The sequence below is a fragment of the Eurosta solidaginis genome, chromosome 3, assembly GCF_040869045.1.
Source record: "Eurosta solidaginis isolate ZX-2024a chromosome 3, ASM4086904v1, whole genome shotgun sequence".
Lineage (NCBI taxonomy): Eukaryota > Metazoa > Arthropoda > Insecta > Diptera > Tephritidae > Eurosta > Eurosta solidaginis.
Genome location: NC_090321.1, coordinates 274,884,138 through 274,904,453, shown reverse-complemented (window position 1 = coordinate 274,904,453; position 20,316 = coordinate 274,884,138). Strand labels below are relative to the sequence as shown.

The 20,316-nt window shown below is 35.7% G+C and overlaps 1 protein-coding gene across 1 annotated transcript in view; it reads right to left on the bottom strand.

Annotated features, from left to right (window-relative positions):
* The window catches only part of LOC137245606 (uncharacterized protein CG5098), a 96,252-nt gene extending 76,249 nt beyond the window's left edge, over nt 1–20,003 (bottom strand). Inside the window, exon 1 of the mRNA XM_067776547.1 lies at nt 19,908–20,003. The gene's annotated coding sequence lies outside the window, so the exon portion shown is untranslated. The remainder of the gene's footprint in view (nt 1–19,907) is intronic.
* Nucleotides 20,004–20,316: the final 313 nt, after the last annotated feature.

The window sequence follows — 20,316 nt, the reverse complement described above, 5'->3', positions numbered from 1 at the left end:
TTTCACCTATAAAAATGGTGTGTATCCAAAATTCATCGAAACTGATTCAGCTACATGTTATACACAGGCATACAACAGAGGGTTGTGTCTCCGTTTTTCGGTACACCTTGCGCTGTAGCTAGTTGTTTAACCAATGCCGCTAGATGGGTCTCCTAAGCAGTATATAAGCGAGGATAAGCACAAACGTAAAAGTTTACTCGTGTAAGAAAAAACACGGCCAATATCGTCACAATCAACCAAGATATTACGTTTATAAATATTAAGAAACTTCAGACTTGAGTAAAACAATCTATATGAAAATTTGACAATGTGACGGGGCTATACGTGCTGAAAGATGAATAGATGGCATGTAATGGCATGATGTTCATCGATAAAATTTTTCCACCTTTGCTACATGTAAAATATATGTAATATCCGAGCCAAAATTAACTTTTTCATATAGATGCTTTCAATGAAGTCTTACGCATGATGGTAGATTGCATGAAATTTTATGGAGAACAGCAGACCAAGCGACACCAGCACCATCTGACGTACAAAAGTGAGCAATCCTCAACTTTTGCTACATGTAAAGCACAAGAAGAAGAAATCGACATTTGCCCATATATGTAATACTTCTATATCACTACTACTGAACTGTGCAGTCTGTCGACCATTACAGTACAGATATACAACGAGAGAAGGAGACAAAATCTCAAGGCTGTCGTTAAATTTTTGTAAAAAAGGGAATTAAATATATGTATATTTTAACGAGCCGCCTTGCTTCTATTAGTATTGTACATTTATTTAGCAATGACATCTTTAATAATCACCGGACACAGCTGTGTGAAGTAATAAGTTTTTATTTGGATATTCGTTTGTTTTTTAAAACGAAAAAAAGCACGGACGAAAAAGAGTATGTTAGAAAAAAATCTAAAAAAATTTATATTATTTCAACACCAATAGCAGCCATCCCAGTACTCATATTTTGTTTACTTCATCAAAAATTGACTTCATTAAAAAACTGAAAATAAGTAAAATTTTGAAAACGTTTTTATATCGTTTGTTCAAGCTAATTCACTTTAAATTATTTGTAAAAACTTTTAAGGAAATGCTTGCTGGGATGTTTGTATAAGTATATTTGTATACATGTATATTTGAATTTTTTTCTTTTCAAAAATATGAATTCTTCGCCTTGTTTTTTTTTTGTTTTACTATTTATGTAAATAATGTACTTTGTATGGCTGCAGCCCAAGTTTAAATATTAAATACATCAAGCCTTGTATTGTATTTGTTGGCCTTTTCATTGTTTAATCGACTAAATTGAGATTTTATAACAATTAGTTTGCAGAAGTTCGGTAAAGGGGATAGTGACCCGTTGTGACCCCTTTAATACTTTTTTTACACACGCTACTACAATTCACTAACTCTAACAAAGCCCGCTTATGCGCAGAACGTACATTTGCACAGTTTCAGCAAATAATGATTGACAGAAAATTTGCACATTAGGAAGATAGGAAGGTATTGATATAGAAGTATTATATATATGCATTTGCCTTGGCTATGGGTGATTTCACAAATTGCAAGTGTAATTACTTTTCACACTCTTAGGTACTAATTCAATTCTTTTTGCAATTAAAAACTGCATTAATCAAATGAATAAGGGACAGAATAAGTTAGCAAGTTTTTTTCTTGTATAGTGAGAATGTTTGTAACAGTGCTTCGCGAATTTTGTATGTCAATTGGCAAAGTGTAATAGATTTCAGTTGCCAAGTCTGAAGTTCCTTAATATATACAAACGCACCATCTTGCGCAATTGTGGCGATGTTACTGTCATGCATAAAACTGCGTTGAACGCACCTAAATTAAATAGTTCATTGTGGTTCGGTCATAAACGATATTTATTGATATATTTCGCTCTCGATTTCTGAAAATTTAATGTCGTTAAAGGACCAATTAAGCTTCCTTCACCTTAAAGCCATAGTCGTAACCATAACCATCTCCATTGTGATCAATTAATGGTGCCTTAACCCAAAAATCGTCAAAATTCACAAAAATGATGAAAACGCAAAAAATTGCAAACATATTCCACAAAAAATAAGTCCCTTAGTCATAACGTACCCAAAACAATGAACAAAATCTACAAAAAGTTATTAAATTCACCAACTCAAATACTTTTAAGTTATGGATATGGCGAGAAACCAAAAACCAATTGGTTCGCTGTGATACGGTTATGGCGTTAGCGTTGTGGTATGACATCTTTAATCGATTACATTGACTTCCATAAGGTAGGTTCGATCAGATGTTTTTTCTGGTTATGGTTTTATGGTTATAAGTCACCATTAATTGGCCCTTAAGGCATGTACAATAATTGTAATACACAAAGTTGTAAGGTAGCCAAAATTTTTAAACGATGCAATATTTGATCTACTCATAAAGTAATATTTTTAGATTTGAGCAGTTCGATTAAAGTAAAGCACATACGGCGAATATGAGACCTTGTGAATTTCCCATTACATTTTGTGCAACGCAGCGTTTACAATTGGACACTCATAAAAATCGATTATTAAACTCCGACACCCTTTGCAATTTTCATTTCCATAACAAAATATTCTGAATAAACTGTTGGGCTTGAAAAATGTGTGTACTAATTCAAAGTTCACATTTAAATTTAAATTTGGTTTTTGGTGTAAAATGATGGGAAAAAAACACATAAGACCTAGTTTACATATAACGAGTTTATCTTCATTTTCGATAATCGGTAAATATGAGCAAGCTTTAGAGATGCGGATTTTTTTTTTCTTAGAAATTTCCACCTCTAGAGTCTAATCTCTAATTGGAAGCACAAAATAAAATAGAAACGTAAAAGTTTTACGGGAAGTAAACTAGTTGCCAGGGATGGAATATATTGTTACGAATATTAGCAACACTTAGGGGTCCTGCCAACTGCAAGCCGATGCTAAGCAGCGCCTTGTATGCACATCCATAAATCAATCATTATGTATCTAAATAAACGAATCAATCATTATGTCTACACATATGTAGGTACACGCATCTGAGAGCAACGCGGAACCACATGCATATATCTGAGATACTCGCGAAAGTATGCAATGAGAGAAGCTATAAAATCGTGCAAATGTAGTTACAGCTGAGAAATTTGATAGCTGATAGCCAACTAGTAAATTCTGGAAATGGAAGCGCCTAGCAGATGCGAACGAGGAAATCAGAGATTATAAAAGGCAGCAAATGTAGAGGAATTCAGTTTTGATTAAGCACGCAATCTGTCGGGCAATAGTAGAGTTATTTATTGTGAAGTACTTTAATAAAGGCCATTTTGCATTATTAAATATTGGAGTTATTTATTCAACAGTTTAAGTGATTCGAACTTAGAAGAAGGTTACAAGTAAGAGGATTTGCAAGTAAATTCGTTGCAATTGGTGTCAGAAGAGGAATTGTTGAATAAATTCCGAAGATTGGAAATACAACTTGGACATGGCAAAGTTCAGTAAATTGAAGATCCAGCAACTGAAGAAGGAGTTGGAGAGCCGTGAATTGAATACAACCGACATTAAACTCGAACTTCAGGCACGACTACGAGAGGAAATGGAAGCAGAAGGAATTAACGTGGAAGAGTATGTCTTTCCTCTTGATGGCGAGGAGACAAAAAAATTTAAGTGAAAAATGAAACATCGCAGACAGTTACGAGCACAGGCTTGAAGCTGCAATATCTGCTCAAACATCGACAGTGTCATCTCAACTGGCAGAACAGAAGACATATATGGAATCGCAAGAGAACAGTATAACATCCAAGATGGAATCCCAAGAGACACGAATAACATCAAAGATCGAAGCACAAGAAACGTTTATTTCAGAAATGTCGTGGAAGAGTATGTCTTTCCTCTTGATGGCGAGGAGACAAAAAAATTTAAGTGAAAAATGAAACATCGCAGACAGTTACGAGCACAGGCTTGAAGCTGCAATATCTGCTCAAACATCGACAGTGTCATCTCAACTGGCAGAACAGAAGACATATATGGAATCGCAAGAGAACAGTATAACATCCAAGATGGAATCCCAAGAGACACGAATAACATCAAAGATCGAAGCACAAGAAACGTTTATTTCAGAAATGTCGACACAGATAACAATCAAGATGGAAACACAGTTAGAAGAACAGAAGACATATATGGCTGAGCAGTTGAAAGCACAAGAAACTCGCATATCTTCGCAGTTAGGAGCACAGCAAGGGTAACATCAAAGCGCAAGATGAAAAAATCGCTCAATTTCAGGCAGAAGTCGATGATTTGAAGGGTCGTATGGAGCAGAGGTAAAAGCACCATCCTTTGACGGTTCTCTTCCTTTCCAGGTCTTCAAGCTACAGTTTTAGAAGACCGCAGCAGTGAACAATTGGAATGCGGAAGATAAAGTTGCTGCAATTTCAGGCAGAAGTCGATGATTTGAAGGGTCGTATGGAGCAGAGGTAAAAGCACCATCCTTTGACGGTTCTCTTCCTTTCCAGTTCTTCAAGCTACAGTTTTAGAAGACCGCAGCAGTGAACAATTGGAATGCGGAAGATAAAGTTGCTGCACTTTTCGTAGCATTGAAAGGACCAGCTGCCGAAATCTTACAGACTATTCCAGAGTACGAACGGTACAATTATGACGCATTGATGGCTTCTGTAGAACGTCGATACGGAAGCGAACACAGGAGACAGATATACCAAATTGAGCTACTGAACCGCTTCCAGAAGCCTGGTGAGACATTGCAAGAGTTTGCGTCGGATGTTGAAAGGCTGGCACATTTAGCGAATGCGGACGCACCCGTGGAATATACTGAAAGGGTAAAGAGTTAGAGTGTAGTGTCAAATTGGGTCACTGCATTTAAATCTGGCAACTCCCCCTCTAATAAAAAAAGATGCAGCCATGCATGTATGCACTTGGCATTACTGGGTGAGAGAGTCGAATGACGGAGAATTCTGATTGGCTGAATCCTCCGTTAGTCGACTCTATCACGCCATCGCATCATAAGATTTTCCCGTTATGCGTTTTGCATACCGGCAAAGTTGCTTTTGAAGCGTCAGTATTTTTTCTACAGTTTAGAGTTTGGATTGAGCCGGCACGACACGAACACGCGAAAAATGAAACGTAAAAGAAAGAAATTTGTGAACATAAATTAAAAGACTAAAAGTTAAGTGAACGTGTACAAGTTTAAAAATAGTTATATAAACAAACAAACGAAAACTACACATATATTGGAAATTAAAAACTAAATAAAACAAACATAAACCAAATAAAATAAAAGTTTAAATTAAGCAAAGAAAAGAGTACTTTATTGTTGTGTGTGTGTGTGCGTGGGGCTGCGAGCCCAAAGTTGAGTGGCATCAGCATGCCACTTTACATGGCGACCGTGACACAATCTGCAGATTGTAATATAGTGGAAAAACTGGACAGTCTAAAATTTTACATATGTAAAATGCGTGAAGATTGTAATAAATGTGCTAAAAAAAAAAACACTATGAAGTGCCGTAGAGTGAAACCCAAAATGTGTGGGTATATGCCTCATCATTGGACTCCTTTATTGGACCATTTTCAAAAAATTACTACAAAAGCATAAAATCAATAAATTACAAAAATTGTTCAAGTTCGAAATACTGGCGAAAACAAATCAAAATTTCTACTCAAACTACGAAAATTTACTACATTACTTAATATTAAATCCTAACAAATTTCGACATTTTCAACTAAATACATGGAAACTTAACCCTACGCAAAAAAAAAAAAAAAAATGCAAATATGTCATAAATATCACGAAATTTATACAAACTACTTAACAAATTATCTACAAACAAATTTTCGTAAAACTTTTAAATATAATAAAGCCACGGCAGTTTTGGCTTATATACATATACATATATGCTGGTGTGTACAGCAAACAAAAGCGCTAAAGCCAATCGCATGGTTAACGGCACATAATCACGCCAGAAACAATTTAATATAACGGCGAATAAATAACGGCGCTAAAGCCGTGAAATCAACTTTATCAGCAGAGAAAGAAAAATCCGGGATAGCAAACGCCGACAGAGGCATCTCCAACAAAAAAAGCAGCAGCGGAAGGTATATTGGCAGCAGTGCAGCACCATGAAAAAGCAGTACCAGAACGGCAGCAGAAAGGGATAACTGCCGTAAATGTATGTATGTAACCATTTATTTCTATTTCTAATTATTCTTACATATATTTCTACCAACATTGATTAAAATTTGAATAATAATTCAAAGTAAACTAAATTTAAAATTTCGAGTTTTGCGTTTTGCCATAAGGCCGATCATAGCAATAAACAACTATATATTTTAAGGTGCCTACTAATAAATTTCAAATGCCCTAACGATACAAATATTCAGCTATTGATTTGCGTTGCAAATTTACTTGAAACTTTAGTGTTTTGGCAATATTTAAACCAGTTACTTCTCGGAAATATTTGAAATTTAGTGGTTATAATAATATGGAAATTGCATTAAGCTTATAAAACCGTGCATTTTTGTTTATAAGTCATTTAGAAACGCCTACGAAATGGTTTTGAGAAAAATTAAAATAATATTGAATTTATCACAGCAAATCCGTTTCTAAGCCTCTTTAAATCAAAAATTTATTATTTTTATAATAAAATCGTCCTCTGACATGCCAGGAAATGAAATTTTTGCCTTCATATACAAAATTGAATTTAACTTGGAAACAATAAAATATTTTCATTCATTTCGTTCGATTGCTATAGGAATTATAGAAACATTTTGGAAATTTTATTAAAAGCGGTGCGTACGTGATATAATATACGTTATACTTTTCATACCTTCAATATAAAGCGATGTGGTCGTAAACATCGCCGTATATTCGGAAAAATTTTGGTTAGGCTTGTGAAAACAAGTGCGGTTTTTTATATTTTTTCCAATAGTCCAAAAAAATATACCAGCCTGTTTCGGTTTTTCACAAAATAAAAGAAAACCGGAACACGCTTGCCTATTTCCTTTTGCAAAGCCCATTCTGGGGGGCGAGAAACCACAGACCAAGTGTCCTTTTTAGGACAGCCTGTCCATTGGTTAGCTAGCGGGGCTAACCTAGTGGGGGACAGTCGGTAAGTCCGACTAAGTTCGGCACGGAAGGGGGGTAGGCATTTCTCTAGCATATAATTTAGAGAAAATCCGCAGACCGGATGTTCCTTTGTTTTCAAAAAAAAACAAATTATATAATTTTCTTAACCAGACTTACCATTTTATAAAATTCATACCAAACGCGACAAATATTAACAGGATTTTCAAATAATATTTACAAAATATTTACCTGATTTACAAAATTTTTTTCTTTTAAAATAATTTTCAAAAAAATTACCCAGTTTCAAACACATGTCCGATTCTGAGGGCAATTCCAGCGATAAATCAAACTCTAAAGGAAGGTGTTCACTAGCTCGTCAAGAAGATTTTTTAGGATTTAATGACTCAGATATCGCAGGAAATAATAATTCAAATTTTCAGTCAGTAACTAATATTATAAACACTCAGCCTTCAGCAAATTCGTCTAATAATTCAGACAACCTACTAACTAGCACTTCCAATTTTCAGTCAGGAACTGACTTCTCCGATTCTCACTCTACTTCAAATTCTTCCAATTTGCCTTCAACAAATAATTCTTCAGATTTACAATCGAATAACAATATTTCAATCATGGCAACCTCAGAACAGAAAAAGGTGTTCATTACCAGTTGCGCCTCAATTATTAGGGACAACTACAGCGGCGATCCACTGGCATTAGAATCTTTTATCGACAAAATAAAATTAATTGAAATCTTCTCAGATGAAAATTTAAATAGTACTTTTATTGCATTTTTGAAATCCAAACTTGAGGGAAAAGCACGCGAAGCATTACCAACCGTAATAAATTCAGTCGATGACATAAAGACTGCCTTGAGAAATAGAATAAAACCCGACAACTCGAAAGTTGTTTCTGGTAAAATCGCGTCTTTACATGTCATCAATAATAATTACTCAGACTTTGCTAAGCGCGTTGAAGAACTATCCGACGCATTGGAACGTTCTTTGATTATTGAAGGTATGACACAAGCCAAGGCACATGAAATGGCCGTAGAGCAAACAGTGAATGTGTGCAGGTTGAACACTCGTTCAGAATTGGTCAAATCCATCCTGGCTTCAACTACCTTCAGTGATTCAAAAGACGTAGTTGCAAAAATGATAGTCGAACGTAATAATGAGGTAAAAGAAAGACAAATACTAGCATTCCGTACTCGTGGTAATTGGCAAACAGGTTTTCGAGGAAATTATAGAGGTAATAACTTCAATAATAGGTACAACAATCCAAATGCGAGATTCAACAATAAAAATAGAAATATTTACAACAATAATAATTACGGGTACAATAATTCTAATAGAGGTAATAATGACAGATATAGCACTAATAGAAACAATCAGCCTAGTAGTAGTAACGATATGGCTAATAATAATAGACGTTCAAATTCACGAAGTAATGCCAATGTACGCGCTTTAAACGTGAACGACCCTCAGGAGCGAACACTGGGGGATCGGAATCACGATTTAGACAATTAAACGAATCTTCTTCAAAAATATTAAAATCCATCTACTGCTTGAACCTTAATTATTCAGATTTTATTGAACTTCAATGTAGCGATTCCTACAAACCATGTACTTTTCTAGTAGATTCTCAAGCAGATATTTCTTTAATCAAAATTTCAAGTTTATCTCAAAATTGTAACTTTAATACTAACGAAATAACAAACATAACAGGCGTAACGCCTGAAACAATTTCAACTTTAGGAACCTTAAAAACCAACTTAATTGCATATAAATTCTTAATACCGCATACTTTACATGTAGTTAACGACGATTTCAATATACCTTCAGACGGAATACTCGGCAAAGACTTTTTAAAATTTAATAAATGCATTATTAATTACGCAAGCGATAGCATAACCATTAATACCGGATTAGATAACGCAAATATACCAATTTTACACGGCACGAGTACCGATTCTTTAGTTATTCCTCCGAGATGTGAAGTTTATCGGTTATTTAAATTACCAAAATGCGATAATCCTGTTTTTGTAGACTCGCAAGAAATCTGTAATGGTGTTTTTACGGCAAAGTGCATTGTTGACACAAATAATCCAGTTATAAAAATTTTAAATATTACTGACGAAGTAAAACATGTCAACAATTGCAATATCGTAACGGAAGATATCACCAACTACAATGTCTACAAAATCAATGAAACTTCAAAAGATCAAAAACGCTTAGAGGAATTAACGAAAATTTTGAAAAATCAAATGCCGAGTTATGCTCAAAAACAATTACTAGATTTATGCTTAAAATATGCCGATGTATTCGCTTTAAAAACTGATCGTATGACTTTAAATAACTTTTACGAACAAAAGCTACGTTTAACTGATAAAAATCCAGTCTATATAAAAAATTATCGTTTACCATATACACAACGTGAAGAAATTAATAAACAAGTCGAAAATTTAATGCGAAATGATTTAATAGAACCCAGCTTTTCTAATTATAACAGCCCTTTAATCTTGGTGCCGAAAAAGGATCCTACAGGCCAAAAGTCTTACCGTATGTGCGTTGATTTCAGAGCAGTCAACAAAAAGCTTATCGCAGATAAATTTCCGTTGGCACGCGTAGACGACATACTCGACAATCTTGGCAGAGCCAAATATTTTTCGACTTTAGATCTTTTTTCTGGTTTTCACCAAATACCACTTCATGTTAATTCTAGAGACGTTACATCTTTCAGTACAGATCGAGGAGCTTTTCGTTGGAAAGTTTTACCTTTCGGTTTAAATATAGCACCAAACTCTTTTTCACGTATGATGTCATTAGCATTTTCAGGCATTTCGCCAAATCAAGCTTTTATGTACATTGACGATGTTATCGTCATCGGATGTAGCGAGACACATCACCTCAAAAATTTAGAAAAAGTTTTCGAAACTTGTAGAAAATTCAATTTAAAGTTAAATCCCAACAAATGCAATTTCCTTCGTTCTGAAGTAACTTTTTTAGGCCATAAATGCACCTCCAAAGGCCTGCTGCCAGATGACTCAAAAATAGACGCAATTAAAAAATACAATAAGCCAAAAGACAAAGACGCTGTTAGGCGGTTCGTTGCATTTGCAAATTATTATAGGCGTTTTATACCTAACTTTGCGTCACTGGCAGCCCCTTTAAATCGTCTAAATCGGAAAAAAGTTGAATTTGTTTGGGATGATGCTTGCGAAAATGCTTTCGAAAAATTAAGATTATCATTAATGTCTCCTCAATTATTACAATACCCTGATTTTTCAAAAGAATTTATTATCACTGTAGATGCATCTAAGAGTGGTTGTGGCGCTATATTAAGCCAAAAGCATGGAGATAATGACTTACCGATTTGCTTTGCATCAAAATCTTTCAATAAAGCCGAACAGAAAAAGGCAATCATAGAATTAGAACTTTTAGCAATACATTTTGCTATAAAACATTTTCGGCCGTATGTCTACGGTACACATTTCACGGTAAAATCAGACCATAGACCATTAGTTTATCTATTCAATATGAAAGATCCTTCCTCGAAACTCTCTAGAATCAGATTAGATTTAGCAGAATACAATTTTACAATTGAATATATTAAAGGAAAATCGAACGTTGTGGCTGATGCTCTTTCGCGTATAAGTATAGACGAGATTAAAGATTCGACAAAACACGTTTTAGCCGTTAAAACGCGATCACAAACTAAACAACAAGAATTACAAAATGAAAAAATAAGTTTAAATGATACGACCTCTAACGATAATAAAGTACAAGTTTATGATAAATTTTCATACGATTTTTCAAAAAAGATACCGCGAGTAAAATCAACAATACAATATAATAAACATAAGGAGATCTCCAATTTACAAATTTATGCGCATTTAAAACATAAAAAATATAATTTACTTAAATTCGTGACTGCTAACGAAATAACGAATTTAGATGAGTTACTTTCGAGGCTGGAAAAAGCAGCCGACAATCACAATATTAAACAATTAGAATGGCCAAAAAATGATATATTTTTCAATAATTTTTCAATTACGAATTTTAAGATCCGCGGAAATGAAATTTTAAAATCATTACAAATAATATTGACGGACCCTGTAGAGACCGTAACAGACATTGAACAGAAACAAAAACTTATGACAATTTATCACGAAGATCCACTGTTAGGAGGCCATTGCGGAACAAAAAGGTTATATGCCAAATTAAGAACTAAATATTACTGGAAAAACATGACACGTGATATAGCGAAATTTGTGAAAAATTGCAATAAATGTCTTTTAAATAAAGTGAGACCAAAAACAAAAGAAAATCTTGTCCTTACTCCCACACCCTGTAAACCATTTGACATAGTGATTATCGATACAATAGGTCCACTTCCAGAATCAAACTATGGTAACAAGTTCGCTGTTACTATGATTTGTGACTTTTCTAAATACCTGGTAGCAGTAGCTGTACCAGATAAATCAGCAAAAACTATCGCATGTGCTATTTTTGAAACCTTTATACTAACATATGGTACAATGAGAGCCATTAGATCCGATTTAGGGACGGAATACAAAAATGAATTATTCTCGGAATTAACAAAACTTTTAAAAATTAATCATGATTTCTCAACAGCTTATCACCACGAAACTGTTGGTACTGTTGAAAGAAACCATAGAGTCTTTAACGAATATTTACGTGCATATCTAGATGAAACGTATTCAGATTGGGATACGTATTTGAAGTATTTTACATTTTTACATAATACTACAAGTAGTTCGGTTTTTGATAATAAATTTACTCCTTTCGAATTAATATTTGGCAGAAAATCTACAATGCCACATGAATTACAAAAGGAACAAATCGATCCGATCTATAATGTAGAAAATTATACAAAAGAACTAAAATATAGAATGCAAAAATCTCATAAAATGGCAAGAAATTTGATTAATAAACATAAAATTAGAAATAAAGAATTATACGATAAAACGGCTAAGCCTTTAGAAATTAAAATTAATGATAGGGTTGTAGTGGAAACAGAACCGAGAAATAAACATAGAAATATATATCAAGGTCCCTACATAATAAAGAATATCGATGGACCAAATGTAAAAATTTTTGATGAAACTAATAAAATTGAAAAAATTGTACACAAAAATCGTATACAAAAAATTAATTAAATTGATAGCCGAAAATAATCTTTAAATATAAACCTACTTTAAGAACACGCCAATGAAGGCCAAACTAAACAAACTATTAATGTTAATTCTTAATACGGCCTAATGTACAAAATTCATATGTTAGATTGAAATACTTAATAAATATATATTTACTCAATTTATTAATAAGCATATAAATAGTAACGGTTCACTTCAAACTGAAAACATTATTTTTTACATATTTCATTTTCTTATAAATTTATATCTTAACCCTAGTAAAGCCTAAAGAAGAATGTGGCAAGACTGATCACCTTGCCAAATTCTTCTTTTCTAAAGGGGGATGATGTAGTGTCAAATTGGGTCACTGCATTTAAATCTGGCAACTCCCCCTCTAATAAAAAAAGATGCAGCCATGCATGTATGCACTTGGCATTACTGGGTGAAAGAGTCGAATGACGGAGAATTCTGATTGGCTGAATCCTCCGTTAGTCGACTCTATCACGCCATCGCATCATAAGATTTTCCCGTTATGCGTTTTGCATACCGGCAAAGTTGCTTTTGAAGCGTCAGTATTTTTTCTACAGTTTAGAGTTTGGATTGAGCCGGCACGACACGAACACGCGAAAAATGAAACGTAAAAGAAAGAAATTTGTGAACATAAATTAAAAGACTAAAAGTTAAGTGAACGTGTACAAGTTTAAAAATAGTTATATAAACAAACAAACGAAAACTACACATATATTGGAAATTAAAAACTAAATAAAACAAACATAAACCAAATAAAATAAAAGTTTAAATTAAGCAAAGAAAAGAGTACTTTATTGTTGTGTGTGTGTGTGCGTGGGGCTGCGAGCCCAAAGTTGAGTGGCATCAGCATGCCACTTTACAAGAGCTTTATAAATGGCATACGGGACGTTGAAATAAAGCGAGCTACATACGCAAACCCAAAGCCAACATTCGCAGAAACGGTGTCACAAGCTCTGATTCAGGAAACAGCGTCACTTCTGTGGAAGCCAGTTTTAAAAGCACGCCGTGTGGAAGTAGAAAGGCCAGAGTGGGTAGACGCAATATTGGAGGCGCTGAAAGGATCGCAAAAGCGGAGTGAAAGAGTTATCAAATGCTTCAAATGCGGGAAGCCCGGTCACATTTCACGTCATTGCGATCTTGGTCCTAGTCCTAATAGTTCCAACAATGTGGGTGGCCGTAAACGCAAAGCTGGAGGAGATGAGCAAGATCGTGTCAGATGTAAAGAGCGAAAACTGGCCCCAGCTATTGAATGTCGTGTGATATCTGTGTTGCAAATTGGAAGAAAATCGAACAGTCTTGCCGTCAAAGGAAAGTTGGATGGCAAGGAGCGTGTACTGACTGTAAATACGGACGCATCTCATTCCTTAATCCGATCTGACTTGATCAACAGGAGAGTAAAACCTTTACCTGGAGCAAAGTTGCGTACGGTCACAGGCGAGCATAACCAAGTCCAGGGAGAAGTGATCTGTGAAATCTTAATTGGGAAGGTCATGGTTCTACACAAATTCATTGTGGCGGAGATCGTTGAAGAAGTCATATTGGGAGTGGAATTCTTGGTTGACGATGACATCAAGATCGATGTGCAGAGAAGGGTGATGCGTTATGAGAACCAGGATATACCACTTAACTTCAGTTCGGAGAAAGGGTTCAGTAGTAATCGAGTCATGGTGGAGAAGACTCGACAAAGACCACGAAAGTCAAAAGAAAAGGTTGATGGATCGAATGGGCCAAATAAAGCGAAATTAAAAGTATCTGCGAGAAAAATAACGGCATTGACAAACCCTAAAGGACGCACTAAAACGACTGAAAGAATTTTTCAGAAAGAATACAAGGGTGGTTTCAAGCCATGACGCACCACTGTTGGGAAACGTCGGAACGATACTGAGTATGTGAAGCCAATCCGTCAAGAGCAAGCCCTTCAAAGTAGTTCATTGGCCAAACAACAGAGTGCGAGGGAACGAAACAGCAAATTTCCTTGGACTCCCGTTAGAGGATATTGATGACAATTTGTGATCGGTCGCGGCTGTTAGGTGGGGCGAAGCACTGCTACAACAACAACAACAACAGGGAACCATCAAGGATAATGAGTAGTAAGATGAAATGCAGGTACGATGAGAACAATAATTCGGAAGGTTTCTTGGAGGGAGATTTGGTACTGTTATACAACTCTCACCGGCGGAAAGGTGGACCATCCAAGTTGGGAAGGCCCGTACAAAGTTGTGAAGAAGATCAAGAATATCAGTGATACCATCTACCCCATATAAACCACTGGGAAACTACGGAGTAGAAGAGTGGTACATTTGGAGATGCTAGCAGCGTTTAGATCGGGAGATTTGTCAGATCGGGACGATCAGACTTAGGTGGAGGGCAGTGTTACGAATATTAGCAACACTAAGGGGTGCCGCCATCTCTAAGCCGATGCTAAGCAGCGCCTTGTATGCACATCCACAAATCAATCGTTATGTATCTACATAAACGAATCAATCATTATGTCTACACATATGTAGCTACCAGAGATCTGCTTTGAGTACTAATAAAATTAGTGCACTTAGTCATGAGCCAAAAAATTGTTTCTAAATGTGTACTTAGTCAAGTACAGACAAATACTAATCAAATCATAGTCGCTTTAACTCAGTAGCATGTTGGTTTCATTTGTAATACACTGTATACTTCGTTTATTATCGGTTTTTCTTTAGCGCTGTATTCAGTTTAGTTTCGTGTACATGGTTGTGTTGCTAGCGTCAGAAGACTGATATGACTATATTCATTTCATTTCACTGTTATTCTTACTGATTCCAATTAGTGTTTTCGTATAACACAGTTGATTTTCTTGCTCAATAAGACAATTGAGTACTGAACTGCTTCGTGGCTTATGAGCGGTTATTCACTTTACGAAGCATGACTATGTAAATGTGTTTTAATGAATATAAGTGCTTGATATTCTTTGTTTGTGTACGCACTAATACTAATTTTTTTGTAAGTCCACTAATAACCTCAAAAGATGAATAATTGCAGCTCGCTGTAGGTACACGCAGCTGAGAGCAACGCACGACCACATGGATATATCTGAGATACTCCCGAAAGTATGCAATGAGAGAAGCTATAAAATCGTGCAATTGTAGTTACAGCTGAGAAATTTGATAGCTGATGGCCAACTACTAGATTCTGGAAATGGAAGCGCCTAGAAGATGCGAACGAGGAAATCAGAGAGTATAAAAGGCGGCAAATGTAGAGGCGCTGGAATTCAGTTTTGATTAAGCAGGCAATCTGTCGGGCAATAGTAGAGTTATTTATTGTGAAGTACTTTAATAAAGGCCATTTTGCATTATTAAATATTGGAGTTATTTATTCAACAGTTTAAGTGATTCGAACTTAGCAGAAGGTTGCAAATAAGAGGATATGCAAGTAAATTCGTTACAATATGTAAAAGCATAGATTATCTTTTGAAGATTTATTGTAGTTTTAGGCATGTGTAAACTTAGTCTAAGCAGCTGTTTCAGACCAAATTTACACATACACTAATTTAGAATAAATCCACCATCTATGCAATAAAATATGTACTATCCTTATTAACTATATATTCACTATTAAATTTGTGTGTCAAACAAATGCATAATATTAATAAAATTTTTCAAGGTTCGATTCCAGCTCATGAGTCAGTTATAAATAGGCCGATAAAAAACAAAAACCATAAAATTTTGTTTGAATTTCTTTACATTTCACCGCTTCGCAGAACTAAAATTCCTCCTCTGCTTCAGAACAAGCGACACATTAGAATCACTTTGGCGCATAGTCGTAGTCAAAAAAAAAAGGTTCTAAATTTTCTTTGCAGCTTTTTTGACAGCTTATGGGAAATTATGACAAAAAACTGTAGCAAACTTGGACTATCACTACGCGCCTACACTTTTATTTGTGCAAAGAAAGAGATTTTTTCCCAATAAAACTTGTTAGTGCTGTCATATTATAACCAAATTAACAAAAATACTGTGCTTTTTCGACATTACGTAAAACCTTCATGGCGCGTTGTTTTACGAAGAGAAAGCAAAGTGAAATCACAAAATATTTGTATATAGATGCATTTTCCACTAATGCAGCTTGGATAAACTTGTGACGGTGGACTGTTTTTAAAACAAGTTTTAGGTATCCTGAAATAGTAATTAGTTGTTTTAAATAATTAAACAGATATGCATGCATGACGAGTTCGAAATAACTGGAATTTAAGAATATAAATCAGAATTGTATTATTTTGTTCAAGATTTTAAAAGTGATCATATTTTATAGTTTCATAAACATCAGACAGATTTCAAAATCACGGAAAATAGCTGAAATGGTTCGGCTTCGCACACTTGCTGCTAACTAAACAAGGGAACATGCACACAAGAACGCCTAGGCAATCAACTGATTAAACTTCCTTAACCCCAACGCCAGACTAATGGTGCCTTAACCAAAAAATCGTGAAAATTTCATAAAAATGAAGAAAACGCAAACATTTACAAACATATTCCACAGAAAATAAGTCTCTTAGTCAAAACGTATCCAAAACAATAAATAAAGTATACACAAAGTTAGTAAATTCACCAACTCAAATATTTTTAGGTAATGGATATGGCGAAAAACCAGAAATCAATTGGTTGGCTATGGTATGGTTATGGCGTTAGCGTTATGGTATTGCACCATTAATGGATTACATTGATTTCCATAAGGTAGGTTCGATCAGCTGTTTTATCTGGTTATGGTTTTATGGTTATAAGTCATCATTAATTGGCCTTTAAGACTACGTTTACACATGCACTAATCTACAACAAATCCATAATAGTAAATTTAGGCGTTCATGTCCCATTCTTTGGAACATATCATTAGCTGTCAAATTTTGACGTTACTCTTTTATTTTGTGCTTCCATTTGGAGATTACACCTTGGAGATGGTCCTAGGTATAGGAAAAAAATCCCCATCTCTAAAATTTATTCATAGTTACCGGTTATTGTTCATAGCTAATTACCACAAATCACACACACAAGATTGCGCATTGCAATTTTGAACTCGTGAATGTGCAATCTTCTGTGTGTGATTTGTGGTTAATTACGGACTAGATAGTTGTTGTTGTTGTTGTAGCCATAAGGACACTCCCCGAAGATCTTGGGGAGTGTTATCGATGTTGATGGTCCTTCGACGTATGCAGATCCGGTACGTTCCGGTACCAAGCCCGACCATCTCGGGAATGATTTGTTATGACCACATGGTTGCGTTACACAACCCCTTGAATCTATTTGGTACTTTAGTCGCCTTTTACGACAGGCATACCTACCGCGGGTATATTCTAGCCCCCTAACCCGCTGGGGGAGCGAGCTCAGTTCTGGTTGGTGTTATAATATTTCGTGACTGCTTCTTCTTAATAATTTCCAAGCAAGGCCTTGGCGCCAGCTATGGGTAAAGTTTTAGTCGTCGCATCCGTCATACTTTACCAATTTTCTACCTTTGACATAAGTCACCCACGTCACATATATTGCAAAATTGGTGTTTTATCTTAAGCAGAGATATTAGTTGACCAACCATTGTTACTTTGATAGTGATACCTACAATTCGATTGCTAACTAACTAAATTTCTGTGATAATGTTGACTACGTAGTGAGTAAAATCTCAAAGAAATTTGGATTTATGAAAATAAAATGGAAATATTTAAAAGGGAAATATAAAATACTAGTATATAAATCCGTCATTGAACCACATTTGATATATTGCGCCTGTGTTTTGTTTATCACATCCGACTAACAATTAAACAAGTTACAAAAAATGCAAAATAGAGCAATGAGACATATACTCAACGCGCGGTATGATACAAGTATTTCATCAATGCTGAACACTTTTAAATGGCTGAACGTAAAACAGCTATTCTCCTTTCACACAATGAAATATATGTATATACAACATTAAGGCAGAAGCACTTCCGGACTACCTTAAAGAGTACTTAAGCTACAGCAGTGATACATACACCTATCCTACTAGAGATAGACATAATTTCGTGGTAAGATACTTCGCCGCCACGCTTGGTCTGTATTTGGGGGGCAAAACTCTCGTCCCGAGTTTAATAAGCTGATTCATAATTCATTTTTCAAAGCCTTCGTGCTGGTGGTGCCTGATGCGGCACCTCTCTCTGGTGCTCTGTTCTTCTGAAAGGGTAGGATAGTGTATACTCATAACGTGGTTCGCCAGGCGCATCCTGGCAAAAGCGTTTACCAATTCTGTGTGAATATTGCTTGCTTATGCTCGTCTGGATCAAACGAATGTGTCGGCAGGTGCCGGATCTCATCATAGTGCTATGGAGATGTTCCCTTAAAGCTCTTTCAGTTGGGCTAGATCAAGCAGTTCTTTGCTAGGGTGTCCAGGTTTGTGATAACTAAGCAAAAACTGTCCGCATTTCGTTATGCTGTGGCAGTTATGAGTACAGCATTTTGACAGGCCTGCATCCTTTTCCAGTGTGTGTTTTTAAGACAAGGCTACCAAACGCGTAGCACATGATTGCTTTTTACTGGTTAGCATAGTTTCTTTCTCTCTTTACCGAGTGCCGCCGGCAAGCGACTTGAGGATTTTGCTGCGGTTGTGTATCCCGTAATTGAACCGCCGCTTGCTGACCATTCAGATAATTTGCGGTCCATCTTTTAAGACAAAGGGGAAGGAATGAACATTCTATATCTTGGAGTGACGTGCCGTGGTTGATGGGGTTATTTCTAGTTCAGTCCGTTATCTGGGTGTTTATAGCGTTTAGCGCGGCGGTAGTGCTATGCATTTTGCGGAAGCCATGCTGGTGGGAGGCTAAGCGAAAATTCGCAGTGAAATGAGGGAGAAGGACGGGTTCCGTCGTCTTCACAACTGGCGAATGGAGTGATATCGGTCGATATAACTCACCTTTATTATCTGGCTTCCCAGGCTTTAGTAGTGGAATTATCATTGCGTTTTGGACATAGGGTCGCGAATATTAAAATTTAGTTTCTATGAGGATATATTTGCAAAAGAAATTGAATCTTTTCATGTGGCTGTTGTAATATTGTACACAGGAAAATATTTTGTGTACAAAGGGATTTGCACGGATTTAGTTTTAATCCAAACCCGTTGGTGGACCGCAGAACGCAGAAAGGTGCTCAGCATAAAAAAAAATATGAATAACACCCCCGGTTTCGGAGAGACCCGGTGTCATTTTAAGGGTTTTCCTTTAATATGTTTTGAACTACTGACAATTTTTGTTTTTCGATTTCAGATTAGTGATCCTGGGACGAAAACACGTCTTTTGACACCATACCCATTAGACGATTATTAAGAGAGCCATGCTGTCGTATAGCATTACTCTTACCATTTTCCACTGTTGGGAATGGCAAAGGAATTCAACGAAAGGTTTGTAGCCTACACTCTGATCGCAAAGGTGTTTTAGTATTGACAAGGCTATAACGTTTGGGCCTATTGATATAACGGGCTTGGCCTTTTTGGTGGCTTCTTCAATCTCTGTGGAGGTGATGGCAATTGGTGGCACGTCGTTTTTGTGTTTATGTGCCCGTCTGTTGGCACGACGTCGGGTCTCAAGCGTTATCCCTACAAAGACCAGTAAATAAAGCTGTGAAAACATATTTAAAACAATATATATCGCTGTTATTAAAATTATAAAATATCTTACCATCATTTAACACAGAAAATTAGGTAAAATTTCAATAATTTTGTTGAATAAACAACTATTTTTTTGAGAATTGTCACAAGTTTGAATGATAGAAAAGTCAACACAAAATGGAATTGGAGAAAAAAAGTGATGCCGTTGCATAATTCTCTAGAAAAATTGATTTGTGTGGTTTTTAATAGAATTTATCTTCTGAATGAAAAAGTAGTTTAGCAAAGAGGCAAATTGAGTTTCAGAGTGGGAGTTCAAAATGGCGGATTAGAAAGAGAAGCTGCCAACGTCAGTCACCTTGTAATTGCATCATGTTCCCCGCTATCAACTTAAGAGCGTTTTGCTGAGTCGAAAAATGAAAGTTTTCAACGGCAATGCTAGAATTGTTATAAGATATCCTTAGGGATGTGAGTATTTAGCG